The sequence below is a fragment of the Vicugna pacos genome, chromosome 7 (genome assembly GCF_048564905.1).
Source record: "Vicugna pacos chromosome 7, VicPac4, whole genome shotgun sequence".
NCBI classification, from domain to species: domain Eukaryota; kingdom Metazoa; phylum Chordata; class Mammalia; order Artiodactyla; family Camelidae; genus Vicugna; species Vicugna pacos.
In genome coordinates, this window is record NC_132993.1 from 77,627,177 (window position 1) to 77,640,161 (window position 12,985).

The window sequence follows — 12,985 nt, forward strand, 5'->3', positions numbered from 1 at the left end:
GGAAACATCTTACCAGAGTTAGAATTTAGCCTTCTTTTATACTAAAAGGGGAGGGGATGTGGTTGCTTGCTGCAAACTTCTTGCCATCAGACTCCTTTGTTCTTATAGCTGTTCACATAGGTCAGGTCTGCTGTTCCTGTAAACCTTCAACAAGAGAAAGGTCATTTTCTGTTCTGCAACTTTTTACCTCTATATGAATTGAGAAGTGTTATACCCTTGAAGGTCAGAGTTCTATGGCTATCCTGTTGTATTTCAGGCTCTAGGCAACATTCTTAACATATAGCAAAAGCAACAGAATACGAAGGTTAAAGTAAAAGAAACAGATCCAACATGGAGTCGGATTTGTTCTTCCCTGTTAAACTTCCTAGAATTTGTTGCTTAAGCCACCCAGTCTGCGGTATTTTGTTACGGCAGCCCAAGCAGAGACAACATCCACTAACAACTTGGCCTCTATCATATTTGAACTTTTATACTCTACTCTGAAACAATGAGTTTTCGTATGCAAAATTCAGATTCATAATTTTAAGCCCAAAATGTGAAGTCAGATGACCCTTCATGACCCATCCTCTGTGGGTCTGTTTCCTCCTCTGTTATACAGGCACAATTCCTGCCCCGCCAGTCTCACATCATTGCTGTGATGATCAAATATATGTGAACACACTCTGCAAACCTGGAACCGCCAGGAAATGGCAAGCATCATGTGTTCGGGCCCCTACTCACCTCTGGAGCCCAGAAGGGAGCAGTTCATTACTAATGTCAGATTCTTGTTTCCTCTTTTAACGTTAACAAATGGTTACTATAATTCTAGGTGGAATAATTAAATGGGGAAGGACTCAGAAGCAGCAGGAAAATTTCAGGCAGCCTATTCCAGGGAAGTCTCAAGTCGGCCCAGGAGGAAACCATGGAAAACCTGAGCCAGAGAAAGGAAAGTAAAACAAATGCTCATTTTCAAGAAGAAAAAGAGCCAAAACACTAAGAAAACTCTGGCTTCTTTTCCCAAGGCATCAGTCTGTCCCACAAGCAAATGCTCCTTCCAAGGGAAAGAGGGACAGCATCTTCTCTGGCTGTGGGGCTTGGTGAGGGTGTAACAGGGAAGAACAAATCTGACTCCATATCTAATGTTTCTTTTACTTTAACCTTTGTATTCTATTGCTTTGCTACAAGTTGCTCACTAAAGGGATGTTGTCTATAGCTTAAAGTATACGTAATGGCCCATCTCTGGGACCCCTGCCTCCCATGCCTGAGTGTTAAGGTGGATACCTTTGTTTGGCTCACAGGAACCATCCTGACCAGGCTCACCTATAGAATGGCTGCAGGAAAGAAAAAATTAACACATCCCCCACCTGGAGTCTGGGCAGAACCAAAAAATATTTACAACTTAATCAACTTTTTTACTTCACCTCCTCACCTCCTCCTCTTTGTTCTATAAAAGACACTAGCATCCAAACCCAGGCAAGATGGTTCTTTGGGACACAAGTCCATCATCTTCTCATCTCTGTCTGCTAGTTTTCCCAATAAAGTCGCTATTTCCTGTCCCAACAGCTTATCTCTCAGTTTAATGGCCTGTCATGCAATGAGCAGTACACGCTTTGACTCAGTAACAAGGGGAGGGAAGTGTGTATTGGAAGCCTAAGAGAAGAAAAATCACTTGCTGTGAGCATGGGTAAAAATGAAAAGAACCATGAGAGGAAGAAGGCTAACAGCCTGAACTTGGTCTAAAATAAATTCCGTCAAACATGATGAAACACATGCAATGCACGGAGCAAAAACAGGAGCTCAAGTTCACACATCTGCTAAACCCCAGTTTCTCACCAGAGGATCCCAGACCCAACAGTGCTCACGTGGAGCGCTCGCCCCGCGGGGTGGGATATTGGGGATGCCGCACTGGAGGGTCCACTTCCAAAGCACTGGAGACGCCAAAACCAAAACGTGAGCAAAAACAACTATACGTCAGCACACGCGTGTTCCACTCCCAGATCTACCGCTTTCAAGTTCAGCCTCTGCCATTATCTACTTTATCTTTGTGGACCTCAGTTTGCTGCTCTATGAAATGGGTTGATAAAAGTGGCTCATCTTGCCTTCCAGGGCTGTGCGAATCCAACAAGTTATAAGAGAAGGCATTTCATCGGTGGAAAGGAATCACACAAGAGTGGTATTGAGTCTAGGTATTTCCATAGCCCTGGACTGGAGCACAGGCGAGATAAATCTGAGCTCTCTTGGGGCCTCCAGGCTGTTCCTTCTAAGGAGAACCACTTGCTTTCTGGCGAGCTGGAGCCCTGGCACGGTGGTGGCCATAGTAATGTCGCGCCCTGGGCTCTCTTTTCGGGCCCTTCTCCCTTTCTACAGAGCCCTGCCCAGCAACAGCAAACTACAAACCCTCCAGGACACCTGCACTCCCGCCCACTTGCTCCCGCTCAAATCCCTCGTCTCCCTGCTTTCCCATAAAGGGTATCACTCATGGAAAAAACGGGTTTGCTACCGGATCCGCTACACCGTCTCTCCCTTCAATGCAACAGAATGATGCCTCTTTCTGAGGCCAGTGGGGGTTAAATGTGTTTGCCGTGGCTAGGAGGGGGCAGCGGGCGCAGTGAGAAGTTCCTGTCATGGGCTAGACAGGCACCCCAGGCCCAGAGGGAACCTGGGGGGCCCTTTCAGACCTCCCTCAGGGGCACGGAGGCAGCTGGGTGTGACGGAGGGTCGCAGAGGCGGCTGCGGTCCTGCTGCGCTTCCTCTCCACGCACTCACGCTGCAGCCCCGGTGCACCGCACAGCCACGCGGCCCCGCCCTGGCTGAGCGTCGGGGCACCGGCCTGTCCGCCTCCCCGGGGGTTGGCGTCACCTCTTCCCGGCCTCCTGCTGGCCCATCTTTCTCGAACACAAATAGGAACCGAGGACTCCAATGAATTCAGTCACGCAGTACTCACTGTTTTTGTTTTTTTCCCCTTTGTGAGAAAAAAAAACAAAAAAGCCAAAAAAAAACTCTCTCCTCACTACCCAGGTGGGCAGCACCGCGTTTACCAGGATTTACTCACCAACAGTGTCGCTCCTGCTGAGCCTCCAACTTCAGGGACAGAGGTGAGTTCTGAAGAGAAGTTTAAGCATCTGAGAGGAAAAGGGGACTTGGCGGCTACTCCACGATAACAGTGTATTGAAAGCGCTCAAGGCCTGGCAGGTTCGCGGACTCGGGCTGACGAACAACTCTGAGCGCCTTAGGTATCTCCGACGTGCCTGTATTGCGGAGGAGTACACAGGCCTCAGTGGCGGTGGTGCAAAAAGTTCCGGCCACCTTGTATATCAAGCCGCCTTATATAACAAAGCCTGCGTCTAGGCAACCATGTTCGGAGCTAGCCGGTACGCTTGCGGGTTGAGGGTCACGCTTCTATAACACCACATGGATACCGCACGTGCGGGATGGTGCAGCTGCGTCGCTGGGTCCTGGATGTCCTGTGAGGAAGCCTGAGTGACTCCACTCTCCTTATGCAGAGTGAACATTTTTATTGCACTGACAATGACCTTTCGTAGCTACATGATTTTATTGGAGCCTCAGAGCAACCATATAAGGTTCTGTTGGGATTAGAAATGTGGACCTCACAAAGGTCAACTAACTAGCCCATAAAAAGCCGAGCGGATTAGAGGTGGTCCTGGAGCCTGCGGTTGCTTCTCCTGACTACTTCTCCTCCACAAGTGCTGGACCCGAGGACGTCAGGTGTACAGCAAGGTGATTCAATTATACACATACATACATGTATTTTCTTTTCAGATTCTTTTCCATTATAGTTTACTACAAGATACTGAATATAGTTCTCTGTTTTATACAGTAGGACCTTGTTTACCGACCACTCTTTATTTTAAATCAGACACACACACACCCCTCTGTTCCCACACTCCTCACTCCCCTCTAACCCTGCTCTCTCTACCTTGTCTTTTTTTCCATAGCACTAACCACCTTGTAACATAAGACATCATTTCCTTGGGTCCTACTTTTGTTATTTGTTTTCTGTTCCCCCTAGTTAGAACATAAGCTCCACTGAGTGGAAATCTTTGTTTTATCTGCTGATGCCCAGCCCAATGGTCTGGAACAATCCCTGAGATGTTGTAATGTTCCGTGAAGGCACGTGGAGTGACTGACAAATCAATTTGCATTTTGTTCGATATGTCCCTGATCTACCAAACATTCAGGATCCTACCATAGACACATACTTCCCAGGGTCCCCAGGGACACCGACTCTGAGCTCAGCACCAGTACCATAACCTCAGCCTTTTTCAGATTTTTTTTTTTACCTCCTCATCTCAAGCCAAGTCTGACTCTTTGCTGAGAACCTCCCTTCACCTGCAGTCCTCCTACAAAGAGGAGACCTTTCCTCAACTTGGACATGCCACCCCCAGCGGCTCCTTCTGTATCTAGAGTAGCACCTGACTCTCTTCTTCCAGCTCCTCCTTCTTTCCTTTGAAGCTCTTATGACATGCAACTATTTTTTTAAATTAAAACATTTTTAATGGAATATTTTAGTCATATAATAATTTTAAAATTACCTCATATCCTGTAGATTTTACAATTCATTTAAAATACATGTTCATCTTTTTATTACAATTATGTGCAACAATAATTATTTTAGTGAGTAATCATTGTAATCTTATTATTTGTGTTTAGCATTTTTTTCTACCATAATATAAACATTATCAATGAGATAAAATCTTTTCTCCTTGCTGATAAGGAATAGGGTAGCAACTGATGTTAACAATCATACAGTGATTCCACTTGTCCACTTCAAAGGTTAAAATTGCAGTTACATCTGTATCTTTAATGATAGCCTATACTAAATGTATATCTGTTATCCAGTAATATAACTTTCCTTTGTTATTGTGATACATGTTTTAAACTTTTTTTTTATTTTGAGACTTAAAAATCTCTGATAATTATTTGCAGTAGCTCAAAGTTTTAGAGAGGGTAATTTTAGATGAAGAAATAGAGATTATATATGAAGGAAATGATAATGTCCAATTTAAAACTTGTCCCTGTTAATTCCGTTGTCCAGAAAGTATGAGTATATGAGGAGAGTTCTGAAGCCATAAGGCAATTGTGTGTTTCAGGACTGTTTTCAGAACGTGAAGTAATTTGTTTGTCCTTTACCTATGATCTTTCTCCCTCTAGAATATAAGCTCCATGGGGAGAGGGACCACATCTGTCTTCTCTACCACCGCATCACACTGAGCACGCATGACAGCACTCAAGAGATGTGAGGCACAGAGGATGAGGTAAAGAGCTGAGGGGACTGGAGCATCAAGGAGGGCTGGGTTTGTCCCTGTTTATCCAGATCTCCCTGTTTTATTCAGCTGCACTGGAGGACATGATTCCACTGAGGTGTAGTGTCCCCCCAACTCCTACACTAGACACTGAGCAGAGCCTGAGAAGAAATGGGACTTCTGGATATTAAAGGGGTGAGGTACAAGGTCTGCTAAAGAGTGTCTGATCATGGAAGGTGGGTGTGGAGGAAAGGGGAGTCCTGGTCGGCAGGAGAGAGGAACGGCTAGAGCCAAATCCAAGGCTGCTGGCACCAAGTCCAAGGCTATTGGCATGCTCTTTCCTATTTGCTTAAGGGATTCATGGTGGCTAATTCCAGCCCCCATCCCATGGACACGGATGGCAACCAGAGAGCGAACTCTTCCAATCTAAATGATGATAGTACTGTCTCCCTGATCTTCCAGATAAATTCAAGCATGTGCATGGACTAATATCAAGTGCAACAGTTCTTTTCTCCACATTTAGAAAAGCGAACTTGTACTGGATCCTGGCTAAAGGTCCACCCTCTGCTAGAGGCTCAGTGTGCATCACTGTGTCTGACATCACAATCACGTGGTGCAGCTCCCATGATTCCCGTTTCACGGACAAGGAGTCTGTCGGGTATGTGGGGAGCATAGATTAGTACCCAGGCAGCCTGATGCTGAAGCTTGCAGGCTTAACCACCACATTTTATTACTTCCTGTTACTGTTACCTTCTTAGTAAAACAACTCCATGGAGTTCATGTGACAAGGATAACAGCTCAGCACCTGTGTACTCAGACCTAAACTGCAACTTGTTTACAAAGCTGACCCTCCAGTTGTCCATACAAGGGAAGTTCCAGTCCACAAGATGCAGTAGATTGAAAAATAAAGCAGTTGTCAATAATTGCCTAGGTGTTATTTTATTTTTAATTTTCATCGCATTGGAAACTAGCCCTTTTGTTTCCACTTTGTGAAAATGAGAAAAGCCACAAAGTGTCAGCGATACAGCGGTCATCGGGTCCTCTCTGTGATTTGGGGCTCCTCCTGCTGTATGAAGTTAAGTCATTAAGGACAAAGCCTTAGGAAGGAATTTTCACATGGCAAATATCTATCAGTGCATCACTGACTTCTCCTTTCCAAAAATAGGACTTTTCTTCAGATCTACTTTGTTCTCCTTCGAAGAGAAACTGCATTTGAATAAAAGCATCAGTACCACCTGCAGCGCTTTGGCACACGCACATGGAAGTTATTTCTGAAACCGAGGACTGCAAGGTTGGGGCACAGGGAGCACCTTCCTGCAAAGTTTTACTTAGGATGTTCTGAATTTCAGCTTGAGCCACTGTCTGTGACCCCAGTCTACCTTAAATCCTGGCTGTGCAGAAGGGTTTCCAAAATTTGCCAGACCCTTTTCCAAGGCCATCCCTGGAGGCAGGTGCTTATGGGGATTCTGTATCTATTTAACAAATAGAATATGGTTAAAAGAAGCATCTAGGGCAACCTAGAAACTGAAAGAAAGGGATGGGGAGAGACTGTCTTAGCATATCTAAAGCCTAGAGGCTGGAAAAATAAGAGATAAAGGAAGAGGTTACTATAAGAAGACTTCTCCAAGGTGTGGGGACCTCGCATCAGCAAGAACAGGGAATCAAAGGGACACTTTCTACCTTCCTAAAGCTTTGAAGCTGCAACCTTCCTAAAGCTGAATCCCACACTGACGTCCTGAGAAAGGCAGAACAACATGCTATTAGCACTTGATTTCTTTGCGTTGAACTTGGAAGTAACAGCTCCCCCTGCCTGTTCTCTGAAGCTGGCCAGGCACTGCAGGAGGGTGTTCCTTGTCCTCTCTCTGGATGAAAACAGCAGGTGTTGGATACCACCCTGAGGGAGCTCTGCAGCTGAGTTATAATGAGCCAAGACCCCAAAGCAAGGTCTAAAGCCCAGGAGTATCCTAAAACGACTTTGCCTCCTGACTAACGCCCTGTGGCCTGAATACATTCAAAGTAGAGTCCTCGTGGGAGAAAGCCCTTGAGATTCAACTCATGACCTTCCATGAAGGGAAATGTGTCCTCGGATATTCGAAACAGGGCTTCTCAAAGAAGTGTGCTCTTGGGACTGTCTGTATCTGAATCAGCTAGGGTACCTATTAAGAATTCAGCATCCCAGGCCCCACTTCAGACTTACTAAATCAGATTTTTCTGAGCGGTGGGACCTGGGAATTTGCACATTGCAGATTTAGGGGACTTTGAGGCGTGTTAGGGTTTGGGAATCATTGGATTTGAGAATTAAAGACTTAAACTCTTTCTTAGAAAAATTTGGTTCAGGTGAGACTGCATATCTTTTTAGAGCAGTATTTTTTTCAAGCTCCCTTCTGTTACTACGTTAACAACAAGGCACGTAGGGAGCCGCGGATTCATTATAGAACAAAAGATCTGTACGTGGAAAGGTGGCATCCAGTTCGCTTAAATATCTGTCTTGGTAACAGTGCTGCTTGCTGCTTAATGGCCGTGTGCCCTGAACAGAACGAGCAGAGATGCCAGTGTTGCAGGTGAATCTAACTTGTGCTTGCAATTGCCATGGAAACAGCAGCCATTGTCACTAGACAGGACGCCCTCCCAGGCAATCCTGCTGTTCTATTTTAAAAGCCACTGTTTCTGCTTGCTTCAGATTGGAAATCCTTCCTTCATAGGGCATGGTTCTGAGGGTTTATAAGTGTGCCTCCAAAAAAGAAGTAAATAGAGCATTGTGCCTTCCTACTACTCTGTTTTCTTCTCTTACGTGTCTTTCAAAAGCATCTCAGCATAATCCAAACAAGATGGAAATTCTTCTCATCTTTTGGCACAAATCTCCATCTTGCCTCTGGCTTGTATGGGAATAGGAGGGGGTGTGCTTGGAGTTGAAATCATTCATTGCCTTCCTCCTTTCCCTTCTTAATTAGTAGGCTTCATTATAAATGCATCTGCATCAGGATTTTAATTAGGTTGAAATTTTAAAACATTGTTTATTTTACCCTGGGTTAAGGGGAATTTTTAAAATGATGACTACAAGGAAAACAATGCCACACTTTTGTTCTAGAAACCTAGATGTTAACGTTGGGCATGCCTTGCACAGTAAGCGCTGTATCTTACATTATGAATTGAGCATTTTATCTTTGCCTAAAAATGGTAAAATAACAGCAGCTAGAAGCATATGTGTTTATCACATGGGAAACAAGGCTCTGTGGGCTGTGTCCTCACCAGGGGAACTCTCCACGTCCCAGAGTCAGGCCTTCCCCCATCCAGGCTCAGAAAGCCAAGGGCTCCCTGAGTATATTAATCTCCTCAGGGTCAGACTCACAGCCACTCAGCCCCCAAAACAGAATGCCAGATTATTCACTGACAATGAGAAGTACCTCTCACAGAAACAGAAACACATATATTATATAACCAGCCCTTTTCCCCCCAGCTGGTCAAACTACAGGGGAAGCCAAATAATATAGGAATATAGTGGTCAAAATGCCATTTTCATTTACAATCAGAAAAAGAAACAGGATACGAAAAGCCCTTGTAATAGATCCATTTCTGTAGGTAGGACCATAGAGGAAGTCAGATAATGATCAGAGATCGCCTGGAGAGCAGGAATCAGAACAAAGAGAGTCCTTCAGCCATAGCCAGCACTTAATGGCTTCAGGCTGAGATAGCTTGATGCTGCCACCTACATGATAGGGTTGGTCTGGCCAGTGGGAGGGGATTATCCCCTCTCCCCTGGACAATGTTTTTGAGCCTTGCCAACTGTTCCTGATGACTCAATTTTCTACACTCCCAAGCTGACGACCATGCGTCTGATTTTCTTATTATTTCTTTGGTTCTGCTTAATGTCAGTCAGGTTACTGTCTTGCAGGCTGCGGCTACTGCTAGGGGAGGCATTGCCTTTTAAATGGCTTTGCATATTCTGCATTCTGTATATTCTGTGCTATGCTATGCTGTTTTTATAGTTTAACTCTGTGCCAGCGACCTTGTTTCAATTTCTTGAGAGTAACCTCTCTGAAGGTCCCAATAGGTGGGGAACATATCTGACTACAATGTTATGTTTCTTCTGACCAGCCAGTGACTCCAGCTTATATTTGAGAAGACAGTAATAAGTACACGACCCACGTCTTCCTTAACATGGATGTGGTTCAGATAGTGAGCTGGGCTGAGCCACCTTCAAATGCCACGGCAGCGGCCTCATCTGTTGCTTTAGAGATGCCACCCTCCTTATTGTCCTTGTTTGTCTTCTCCTGGTTACCATGTGTCCATCACCCCTTAGGTGAATGCTTGTCTCTTAAACTGAGAAGAAAGACTAGGGGCAGCTGAGGAGTTAGAAGGACAAAGCGGAGGCTGAGCAATGGGTCCACCGGGCCAGTCTGTGGAGGCACAGCAAAGAGGCTAGTTAGAGAATTTATTTCAGTTTGTTCTATTGAAATTTTTTAATTTGTTGAACTGAACATCTATTGCATGGATGTATGTGATTTTGCAGCTATCTTACTCTTTTTCAGGTAAATTCTAGTGAGCAGAAGGGAAGAGGAAACTAACACTTTATATAACCCCTCGGGGCTGTTTGCTCTCTTAAGGTTACCAGGGTAAAGATCTAGCGACTCAAGTCCTTATGAAAGCTTTAGCCTAGAATAAAACTACCACCCTTCCGGAAATGAAGGATCGGGTTAGGGCAACAAAACAGAATGTAAAATCCAAACCAAAACAAAAAACAGGGCCACTCAACCTGTTACACACCCTCCCTAATCAGTCCCCAACAAGGGTCCTTCTGCCCAGTGTCGTTGGAGCCAATAAAAAAACCGAGCTCAGTTGAAAAGCAAAGGAAAGCCTTATTCTCTGACCTAAGAACGGAGAAGTGCGAGCTCTGGCTTTGCAGCACACGATCTCCTGGACAGGCGGCGGGCGGGGCTGCTGTACGGGATCTGTCCGTCCGCGAGAAGGGGGCGGAGTTCTCACGGGGCTGGCGCAGGCGTGGTGCCCAGGACTGCCGGCTGGAGCGCCCGGCCGCCTCTCTGCACACCGCCCCCTGCCGCCATCTTGAACTGCAGCTCCCGCGCCCGCTTCCCCGCACCACCCTCGGGGCTGAGGGCTCCAGCGCAGCGGTTCGGCTCTGAGAGCTCAAGTCCAACATGTTAGGTGCAAGCCCTCTGCACGCGGCCCCCAACAGGCAAGTGCAACTAGACTAAGCACAAAAAGAGAGGTTAGGCCTAGATTCCGTCTTATTTTTCCTGGGGACCCCAGTGGGCTTTGCTGGTGACAGATCTATAGATTCCAAAAGCGGCGTGTAGGTTGAGGACATCGAGGGTGGGAACCTGTTTGAGGAGTCCAGGCGCCACCATCCCCCCCACTTTGACGCTCTGCTTCACTTTGAGCACGTGGGTCTCCTATGGTGAAGCAGAGCCCGCTGGTTCTTGGCTGTAGGGGCACTATAAGGATTTCTGCATGTAAAGTGTGAGCTCAGCATTCAGCATCCACCCTGGAGAGAGAGCGGACTCCCGGAGTGGCCTTCATTGGGTATCTGTGGGGCCCTGCAGCAATCTCAAGGTGTGCAGAATTCCAGCCTGGGCTTCTGCCATTTCCTGACAACTGAGGATCCCACCTGAATGAGGGGAACAAAGGAGCCTTAAGATTCTGCTGAAAAAGTCTGGGGTTGTTAACTTGACTCTCTGCATTGAGAGCTGTGCAGGTCCAGGCTGATCCGGAAGGAGATAACTCCAGGATCCTCTGTGGAGCTAGTGGGGGCTGCTCCTTAGTCTCCAGAGCAACCCTGAGAAGGAAAAGATGAGCTATGCCCCGAGATCTACCCAAAGTTAAAGCCTAGGAATTAAGTAGAGGCAAACCAGATAAGCAAAAGGACAATTTACCAGTTTGAGACCACAAAACACAAAGATCCTATAGCCTTAAATTTTGCTATGTGGAAACAACATAATGCTGCAGAGCATTCAGGATCCCTGAAATGGATGTTAAAAAAGAATAGACTGAATAGACATGCTCTGAACCATTATTAAACTTCTATGTAGGAGGGAAGGAGAAAGTAAAGTGGAGAAACTGGGAAATGTTTTAACATTTGGATGTACCAGAGTTTTATTTCTTTTTTAACCACAATCATTGGAACTACCCAACTTTACATTCACTGATTATAAAATATGTATGTGTATATACGTATATGTGCGTGTGCATAAAACACATTTGAATTTGGAGACATAAAAATGTCAGGCATATACGATGAAGCAACATCCCCCCAAAAAATGCAAGGGGGTAAGAACTCCAGAATTTGAGTTTAATTACTAGGAAAATGTCCATTTGAACAGCTATAGAAGCCCAATACACAGGTGAATCCTTCTTTAGAGTAATCAATTATGGCATTAAATCCATTCCTACATCTAGACGTTCTAGTTCTGCAGTATTTCCTATTGCAAATAAATTCATATTCAAAATTTTAAAACTGTCCTCAGGCCCATAAAAAGAATAAAAATGGTTTAAAGCTCACTAATTTAAAACAAGCATCTACACTGGAAAAATTCCACTGGTACATACAGACGGTCCCCTGCTTAGGATTTTTTGACTTTACCATGGTGTGAAAGCAGTACATGTTCAGTAGGAACCGTAATTCAAACTTGGAATGGTGATATTTCCCAGGGCTAGCGATACACAGCATGATACTCTCTCGTGATAGCAGGGCAGTGAGCACAGCTCCCAGTCATGAGGGTAGTTACACTTAGAACTACTCTATCCAAACAACCATTCTCTTTTTCACTTTCAGTACAGTATTCGATAGATTACATGAGATACCCAACATTTTATTATAAAATAGGCTTTGTGTTAGATGATTTTGTCCAACTGTAGGCTAATGTAAGTGTTCTAAGCATATTTGGGCAAGCCTAAGCTATGATGTTCCGTAGGTTAGGTGTATTAAATGCATCTTCAACTTCTGATAGTTTCCACTTGCTACAGGTTTACTGGGATGTAACCCCATCTTAAGTCTAGAAAGATCTGTACTGTGTTTTCAAACTTGAACTATTTGAGCCATCCAATTCCACATGCAACAGTTGGCAAAAGCTAAGGTTACTAGTGTGGACAGCAGTGTCTGTGAGTGAAGCCCTTTTCATTCAGCTGCTTGGGAGGATTCATATCCTGGCGGGAAGCCCCTACCCTGTTCACCTGAGAGCAAAGAGTATGAGCCACAGCCCTGCCTGCTCTGCCCCAAGCAGAGTCTCAGCCTAAAGAGTCCTTACAAAACAGCAAAGAAAGCCACACACTAGCTACCCAACCTCTCCTTCCTATATGTGAACAATTTAGGACTGCCGGGCACAGGAAGAAAACTAGTGACAAGGAATTGAGACCAAGATAAGTACTTGGAAAACCAGAACTCATTCAGGAAACAAAGCAGTTGTAATTAAAATCCTCAGAGAGATTAGCTCTCCATAAACCAAGGCGAAGTTACTATAAATAAGGAGCAATCAAAAAACAGAAAGAACCATTAGAATTTATTAATTACTAATATACAAAATGCAATAGAAGAATGGGAAAGTCAAGGACATTTCTCAGACCTTAGAACAAAAAGTCAAAGAAATAGGTTAAAAAAATGAGATAAAAGTTAAGAGACAGCTTTATATTTTGTGTATCATACCACAATAAAAAATTTTTAAAGTTGAGGTAACCCCAATTCAGCAAGTCTAGAATTCAATGACTCAAATTTCAAGGGAGCACAGAGA

General features: G+C 44.9%; 2 long non-coding RNA genes across 6 annotated transcripts in view; one reads left to right on the plus strand and one right to left on the minus strand.

Moving 5' to 3' along the window:
* The window catches only part of LOC140697453 (uncharacterized), a 139,340-nt gene extending 136,125 nt beyond the window's left edge, over positions 1–3,215 (minus strand). For both annotated transcript variants that reach the window (XR_012074582.1, XR_012074581.1), the window contains exon 1: positions 3,032–3,215. This is a non-coding gene — a long non-coding RNA (uncharacterized lncRNA). The remainder of the gene's footprint in view (positions 1–3,031) is intronic.
* Positions 3,216–3,374: 159 nt separating this feature from the next.
* Positions 3,375–12,985, plus strand: part of LOC140697452 (uncharacterized) — a 55,515-nt gene continuing 45,904 nt past the window's right edge. For all 4 annotated transcript variants that reach the window (XR_012074579.1, XR_012074577.1, XR_012074580.1 and 1 more), the window contains exons 1-2: positions 3,375–3,717; positions 5,152–5,255. This is a non-coding gene — a long non-coding RNA (uncharacterized lncRNA). The remainder of the gene's footprint in view (positions 3,718–5,151; positions 5,256–12,985) is intronic.